The 9,067-nt window shown below is 37.9% G+C and overlaps 1 long non-coding RNA gene across 3 annotated transcripts in view; it reads right to left on the reverse strand.

The window, feature by feature from the left end:
- Positions 1-1,364, reverse strand: part of LOC132691648 (uncharacterized) — a 168,356-nt gene extending 166,992 nt beyond the window's left edge. For all 3 annotated transcript variants that reach the window (XR_009615921.3, XR_009615923.3, XR_009615922.2), the window contains exon 1: positions 1,295-1,364. This is a non-coding gene — a long non-coding RNA (uncharacterized LOC132691648). The remainder of the gene's footprint in view (positions 1-1,294) is intronic.
- Between the last annotated feature and the right edge of the window lie 7,703 nt (positions 1,365-9,067).

Raw genomic sequence — 9,067 nt, forward strand, 5'->3', positions numbered from 1 at the left:
TCCCTTGGGAAAGTTCAAAAACACAGACCTTTCGCTTTTTTAATTTAGAACTTAATTTGTAAAGATATCACACCTTGGCTAGTTTTGCATCAGTATTTATAAGTGTTATAAGAATATAACCAATAACACTTTCATTTCTAAAAACATGAAATATATACAATACGAATAATAGTAAAAATGACTGGAATATAAACAACACCTTCTGAAGCAAGATATTTGACTAGAGCATATCAAACTTTAAAGTTCATCAATTTTTTTTAATGTTTTTTTTTTTTTTTAATTTTTTTTTCAACGTTTTTTATTTATTTTTGGGACAGAGAGAGACAGAGCATGAACGGGGGAGGGGCAGAGAGAGAGGGAGACACAGAATCGGAAACAGGCTCCAGGCTCCGAGCCATCAGCCCAGAGCCTGACGCGGGGCTCGAACTCACGGACCGCGAGATCGTGACCTGGCTGAAGTCGGACGCTTAACCGACTGCGCCACCCAGGCGCCCCTTTAATGTTTATTTTTGAGAGACAGACGGAGAAAGAGACAGAGCACGAGTGGGGGAGAGGCAAAGAGAGGCACAGAATCCAAAGCAGGCTCCAGATTTTGAGCTGTCAGCACAGAGCCCCATGTGGGGCTTGAACTCACAAGCTGTGAGATCATGACCTGAGCCGAAGTCGGATGCATAACCAACTGAGCCACCCAGGTGCCCCTAAAGTTCATCAATTTGAGACACAGAGAGCTATTTTTTGACTAGCTTACTTCTTCACCTTAAGAAGTAAATAACCTTATATACAATCTAATAGCACAAAATCACAATGTGACTAGAGCTTTGTACTATTCATTTTGATTTTTCCCAGTATGATCTACATTCCTAGGCATCATATTTCCAGAAAAGTATGTTTGTTCAGAATGTTTTCAAAAAGTAGAATAAAATATCCCAAGAAAAGACACTATCTGGGATTTTCTGACTCCAACGATGAATCCAAAGTCTCTCATCAGTAGTTATCATCTGAGATTCAGGCAGGGATGAAATGTTACGATCAGTACAAATGAAGGGCACTGCTGAACTAAACTCACAAGCCTGGTGTGACATTGAGTCCTTCAATATTATCAGTGTACACTTAGATCTGAAATTCACACGATAAAAGGCTTTGATGTTCCCTTTTATGTCTCAAAACAGTGAGAAGCCTAGAGCAAGAGAGAGTGCCTTGCATAAGCAGGGACAAGAGATATGAGACATGCAAAGAAAACAATCTGAAAGACAGGTAGGGAAAAAGGCATAATCAATATTAACTTTGTAGTTACCTTCATTTACGCTGGTTCTACTTCACCCTAAAGCTTGCTTTCTAACAGCTGAAAATAAAGAAGAAAATATTGTCTTAGTAATCCATAAACAGTTTGGGGAAATTTGTTAGTTTAGGTAAGAATCAATTCTGTGATCACAGGTATTAGTTTTTAAAACTGTTAACTGAGCCAACTTCACCACCGGTATGAAAGATAAGTCCTTACGTGGCAATGTATCTGTGAAAACAGGATGAAATGTCAGTAAAAAAAAAAAAAATCCCTTAACTTAAACCATGCTATTATTCTTAATAATAATATAAACTATTTGGACTTGTTCAGTTGCTTTTCTTTATGAACATGAGTTTAAATGTCACTATGATATCTAAACTTACGAAAAGTAAGAAAACAGGAAACTAGTAAATGAGATCTAAGTAAGTTGCCAAGTTAAGTGATTCCAGCCCCAAAATATTTTTTTTACTTTCTAATAGCATTTTCAACCACAATATCTAAGTAATGTCCCTATCAAGTGAAAATCTTAGTGAGGTCTCATGGTCTCAGGAAAAAAAAAAAAAACTTAAATACACGGCAAGTTCACAGAATAATCCTTTGAAATTTAAATTATATGGGGGCACCCGGGTAGCTCAGTTGGTTGAGGGTCTGACTCTTGATTTCAGCTCAGTCATGATCTCACAGTCCAGGAATTGAGCCCACCACTGAGCTCTGCACTGAGCGTGGAGCCTGCTTAAGATTCTCTCTCTGCCCCTCCCCTGCCACACACGCGCTTTGTCTCTTTCAAAAAACAGAACAAAACCTCAAATATATGTTAAAAATATACAATTCTCATAGGTACTATACAAGAGAGGGGGGGAAAGAAAAATCACCTTGAGAAATAAAGTAATTAGGAACAGAAAAATCCATATGAAAAACCAATTAAAGGTATTTCTAGTTTAAATGGCAATGCTTCCCAAACTTTGTGCTAAAATATCAAAGAAGATATACTCCTGGTAGAAATATAAATTGATAAATATTTTTTGGAGTCCAACTTTGTGATTTTCAACTTAAAATATACTGGCCATTAGTTCAAGATTTCCTGCTTCTAAAAATGTTTCTAAAGAAGTAATTACAGAGGGGCGCTTGGGTGGCTCAGTCGGTTGAGCGTCCGACTTCGCTCAGGTCGTGATCTCGCGGTTTGTGAATTGGAGCCCTGCGTTGGGCTCTGTACTGACAGCTCAGAGCCTGGAGCCTGCTTCAGATTCTGTGTCCCCTTCTTTCTCTGCCCCACCCCTGCTTGTGCTCTGTCTCTTTCAAAAATGAATAAACATTAAAAAAAATTTAAAAAGAAAAGAAATAATTACAGAGACTTTCTAAAATAATATATAATGATATACATGGCAGGTCACTAATTGAAAGAAAAAAATAGAAAAAAAAATAAATGCACAAAAGGGGGGTGTAAATTAAATACAGCATACTATCCAAATGACTGAATGCACTGAAGCAATTGGTAATACTGTTGTGAGAGTATATCCACAATATAGTGAATCAACAAAAGCAAGCATTTCATAGAATAGCGTTGTGGTTAAAACCTCAGCCTTTGGAAACAGAGAGCCTACGTTCAAATCCTGACTCCACACCTACTGGCAATCAATGCAACTTTGGGAAAGCTCGCAGCTTCCTAAACTGTAAAAGGGGGATAATAGTAGCATTAACTTTTATTAGGTTATTTTGAGGACTGAATGATTCAATACACGTACAGTGGTTGGAAAAGTACTTGATACATAGTAAAGGATCACTAAATTCTTATCCATCTAGTCAGATATTTTAAAAAGCAGCCAGGCAAGAATTTTATTAGAAGAGGAAGGGGGAATTAGCAGCGGTAAGCTGCAATAGGAGTGTTTAACCCAACTAAATATTCTGATTGTTAGGATGCCTTTTGTTTGCGCTTGTCCAACAGAACATCATGTCCCAGTCACCAATCCCAAGAGAGGATTCCAAATGCTTGTACACATTGTATCTGGTACCAGACTTCCCAAGGAAGACCCAATGCAGTCAAGCATTGGATGAAACAATGCTTTACTTACATAGAGAAGAGACAAAGCAATACTAGGTTTAATCATGGGTCGCTCATGGTAGCTAATGCAGGGCAATTTACCTACATGTACCCTTCTCATACTGCAATGCAAGGACCTCACCCTTCCCATGTGGAGTCTGAAACACTGACAGAAGCTGAAGGCATGCCTGAAGGCCATTGACATACATGCTTAAACAGAACAAAGGAGTATATACTGAGCTAGGAACAGGGATATTCCCACACAAGGCAGTAAGCCTGGCACGGGCTGTATGGGCTCTTTATCTCTTGGTAAGGAAGTGTCTCAGGCTCAAGGCCCATGCTTATGTGCCTGGGTGTTGAAAGACCACATGCAGAAAACAGCCTTTCCCAACAGCAAGTAACAGAAAATTCAAAATGCTTTAAACAACAAATATAGGAAAATGACTACTGTAACTTCAAAAATATAAAGAGTGTATGCATTTCAGGGTTACTTTGATTCTTCAGTGCAATGGTGATTTGCCATGATGCATAACTGATGAATCTCTCCTATCCTTCTACCTACTGTCATGAGGCCAAATTTGCTGAAGCAATATCAGATGTAACATCTTCAGACACATTATTCAGAAAGAGAGAAAGGGAAAGTCTTACTTCATAGCTCTGAAAGAAGAGCAATGAAAATTTCCCTCTGAATAAAAAGAGGAAGATCCCTGACATTCGGGACCCACAGAGCTTCACGCAAGATTTATTCATAATGCCAAAGCTCTGGATCTGTGGATTATATTTCATGTAGTCAAGCCCAGCAATATTCTCTGCAAGACAAGTAATCACTGAGACTTTCACTAAGGATGGTAAAATCAATTTGCTGTGTAACTATTTATATGAGAAGAGGTTTTAGCCATTCTTCAAAAGAACAAAGAGTGGTACCACAGCAAATCATTTACTTGGACTGCAAAAAAAAATGGTGAAAATTAATAATTTCTTCTTGTTTTAAAATAATTAGATAAAATTTTTAATTTAAAAATACCTCCTGAAAATACTACAATAAGACTTTTGCTTTCAGACATGATGAAGTACTGGTACCAGACTAGGTTCCCTATCATAAACCTCTAGAAGTCTGGACACGATATATGTAACAACTGTTGTCAGACGTTGGATAACCAGCATCCCAGGACTGTGTTCTCCGGAGGAAGGGAAACACAAGAGGTGAGCCCTATGATTCTACAGCTTTCCACCTGGAGACGTTTGTTGGACTTTGGAAGAAGGAAAGGAAAACGAGGCAGAGATGAGCAGTCTCTGTGAGCTGAGGAAATGGAGATCAGAGCTGAAGGAGGTTGGGGCAGCTCATTCATGTGGTATGAAGCACTGAAGAGGAATTCTGTAGACAGGGAACTGCAGAACGCTGCAGAAAAGCTTCCCTGAGTCTTTGCCTATATGGGGACCTACAATGTGCAAGGGGGAGATGAGGAAGCTGCGTGAAGAACAGTATCCAGGAGAAAACACCCACTGGAAATCAGAAAGCTGAACGACAGGAGCACTTGCAGAGACTGCAGAAAGTCCATACCTAGGGGTAAGGCTAAAACAGCCCCAGAGTAAAGGTGACCTTGCATACACTACAAAAACCCAGAAATAAATCTTAAGAGTATGAAGATGATCTAGAAAGTAAATTAACCTCATGACATAGAAAAATTCCAAAATTTTTAAAGGAAGGCAGAGGGTGGGGTCCAGACACTCAGCAAAGTCCAACATCTAAATGAAAATTATGCCACCTGTAGAACAACAGAAAAATGTCACCCTATCCAAGAGAAAAGTCACTTAGCAAAAATGGACAAGGAAAAGACAGAAATGACTGGTTAAGCAGGCAGGGACTTTATAATGGTGATTATAAATACGTACAAGGACTTAAAAAGTTAACATGAACAAAAGGAGGCTGATATATGAATACTTGTAGCAATTTTATTCATAATGGCTGCAAACTGGAAACAACTCAAGCATCCATCACTAGGAGAAATGTCTTAGCCTGCTCAGGCTGCTATAACATAATAGTATAGACTAGGTTGCCTAAACAAATTTATTTCTTAGCGTTTTGGAGGTTGAGAAGTCCAAATGCAGATGGCCAGCATGGTCCAGTTTTTGGTGAGGGCCCTCTTCCTTACTTACAGATAGCCATAGTCACTTTCTTGCTATATATCCTAACATGATAGAGAGAGAGTTCTGGTCTCTACCTCTTCTTACATTATAGGAACCCCATTCTAATGACGTCATCTAAACCTAATCACCCGCCACAGGCCCCATCTCCAAATACCACCACAATAGGATTAGGGTTTCAACACATCAATTTGGAGGGGGAATGTGAATATTCCGTTAATAGCAAGAACAGACAAACATATTGTATTACATGCACACAGTGGATACTCAGCGATAAAAAGAAGCAAACTACTGATATATGTAACATGAATGAATTTTTTAAATGATAGCCTGGACAAAAGTAGCTAGGAAGAAAAGTACATACAAGATTATTCAATTTTTGTGAAATTCTTGAATAAATAAAACTAATCTATAATGATATAAATCAAATCAGTGATTCCATAAGATAGATGTCAAGGGTACTGACTACAAAAGAAAAATACAAAGAATTTTTAGGGAAGTGTAAGGATTCCATTTCTTAATTGTGGTGTTGGATATATGGACAGACATATACAGCAGACAAAGCCAATGAAGTGCTCATTTAAAATGAATATATTTTAACAAATGTAAACTATACCTTGATAAAGTTTATTTTTAAAATACTGCAGTGAAAGTAAAGATCACCCCAAAATTAAACAAGTATAACAAATCTCTGAAAATGATTTGTTAAAGGAAAGAGAAAAAAATTTAAATATCAGTTTGTCATACTTAGTAGAATCCATGACTTCTATGAAACAATAGCATAAATCCAGATAAAGAAAAAAAAACAAGAATAAAAAACTAATATAAATAGAAAAGAAGGAAAAAGACACAATGTAGTATAATATTATGGAAGATAAATCACAATATTAGGATTTAAATGCAAATTGATTCAACGAAGCATAAGACTAAACTTGGAAAACTCTAGTCAAATAGAAATAATAAATTTTTCAAAATACAATACAAAGATCCAAAATGAAAAAAAAAAAAAAAAAGGTTGATAGAGAAGATAAAAATAAGAATAAAGGAAATAGGGATTCAGGAATAAAAGTTTCAGGAATTCTTAGGAAGACCCCACAACAATCACAGCAACTAGAAAAAAAGCCAAAACTAAAGCTCAACTGGAAAACACCTCACTCAACTGTCAAGGGAACTTAGTGTAAAGAGCTTATCGCAAACTGTTCAAAGTTGAAAAGAAAAGTCTAACAAGAGACTCACATAAAGAGACATCTTAGAAAAGTATATATTATTTTCACTGAGATAAATAAATCTTTAAAAACAGATTTTTTTAAATGGGTTTATTCACAAAAAGGAATAAAAATCAGACTCTCATCAAACTCTAAATGCCAAAATGGTAACAAAACAAGATTATATTTGTAGCTTCAAAAATAGTATGTCCCCAAAATTCTGAAATCAGCTACACTGCAACTCAAGCATGAATAAACAGAAAGATATTCTAAAATACGTACTGGGGCACCTAACTGGCTCAGTCAGTTGAGCATGTGACTTCAGCTCAGGTCTTGATCTCACAGTTCCTGAGTTCAAGCCCCACGTCAGACTCTGAACTGCTCTACTGACAGCCCAGAGCCTACTTGGGATCCTCTCCCTCTTTCTCTGCTCCTCCTCCACTCATGCTCTCTCTCACTCTCTCTCTCAAAAATAAACATTAAAAAAAAATACGTACTATATAAAGATTCTCTCACCTCCAGGTAGGCAGCAACATTTGTCCAAAGACCTGTGCTACCATCTAGAGCTGGAAAATCCAGATGGAACACAAAAGCTGTATTTTGAAAGCAGAAGAGAGTTTCTGAGGCAACAAGAATTAAATGAACTAATATTCTAGAAAGAAAGGAACAGAGAAGTTTACTGGCTTCTGCAGTTGCTTTTGCCCTGGGGGATTTGAATACAGGCAAGAGATGAGGCTCTTGAAGATCCCAGTGCAACACCTGGGGTAGTGCTACTGCAGAGGAAGGATAAATCAGAAGAGTTTTAGGGAAACTGGGAAAGTGTCAAGCATTGGCAGGTTTTTCCCCCCAAACGGGTAGTGAATGCTCAAGCATTATGTGGCAAGAGACAAAAACATAAGTAGAAAGCCTCTGAAGAGCAAAACAGAGCTCTTTTGTCGGTCTCATAACACAAAGATTAGAATTTGAGACCCACAAAAAAGAGTGCCCCCTAAAAAAATACCAGAATTCTAGATGAAAATATGCAGGGCCAGGCTTCAGCCAGAGATAACCTAGCTTTTACAAAGCCATGACTCATCACATTTCCTTGCTGAATTAAGGCAATTCATCACCACTCTGTCCAGAGGAGGAGTAAGCCTCCCAAAAATCTGAAGCCTCTACATTTCTTTTACCTAACAGTGTCTGCCATTCATTCAAATATCCCTTCATTTGTCAAAGAGTAAGAGAAAAGTGACTAATAGAAACAGACCTACAGGGTAATCCCAATTTTTTTTTAATTTTTTTTTTTTTTTTTTACATTTATTTATTTTTGGGAGACAGAACGCAAGCAAGGGAGGGGTAGAAAGAGAAGGAGACACAGAATCTGAAGCAGCCTCCAGGCTCTGAGCAAGCAGTCAGCACAGAGCCCAACACAGGGCTCAAACCCAGGAACCATGAGATCATAACCTGAGTTGAAGTTGGACACTTAACCGACTGAGCCACCCAGGCACCCCAGGGTGATCCCAATTTTAGAGTCAGACAACAAGGATTTTAAAATGACTATGTTTACTTTTTAAAAATGTTTTTATTTATTTTTGAGAGAGAGCATGTGGCGGGGGGGGGGGGGGGGGGGGGACAGAGAAAGAGGAGAACAGAGGATCAGAAGTGGGCTCCATTCTGACAACATGAGCCCAACATGGGGCTTGAACTCATGAACCACGAGATCATGACCAGAGCTAAAGTCAGATGCTCAACCAACTGAGCCAATCAGTAGCCTCAAAAATGACAATGATTAATATGTCCAAGAAACTAGAGGAAAATGGAGAGGTTTAAAATAGGTAATTCATGAATACATTTAAACTATAAAGAAGGATCAGATGGAAATTCTAGAACTAAAAAAAACAAAAATTAAAACCTAAAAAGGCTATCTAAAAGTAAGAACTTGTTAGCTAGGTTCAATAACACATTGTAACACAGCAGAATATAAGATCTGTCACATTTGGAAAACACATCAATAGAAAATAATCAAACTAAAGCAGAAATGGGGCAGGGGGTGGGAGGGTGGAAGAATGGAAAACACAGAAAAGAGAGCTAGACACAAATGGGACTCATGAAGACCTAATAAAATAAGTGAAGTCCCAGAAGAAAGAGAGAAAATGGGTTAAAAGCCATATTTAATCAGATATTGGAAAAAAAAAATTCTCAAAACCGATGAAACACTTTTGATAACTATTGTACTTTCCTGATAGATTGAGCCTTTCATCCCTATAAAATCCCCCACTTTCTCTCTAGTAACATTTTAGTTTTTTTTTAAAGTCTATTCTATCTGATGGGGTGCCTGCGTGGCTCAGTCGGGTAAGAGTCCAACCTCGGCTCAGGTCATGATCTCGCGGTTCATGAGTTCGAGCTCCACATTGGTTC

The sequence above is a fragment of the Panthera onca genome, chromosome B1 (assembly GCF_046562875.1).
Source record: "Panthera onca isolate mPanOnc1 chromosome B1, mPanOnc1 haplotype 2, whole genome shotgun sequence".
Taxonomy (NCBI): Eukaryota; Metazoa; Chordata; class Mammalia; order Carnivora; family Felidae; genus Panthera; species Panthera onca.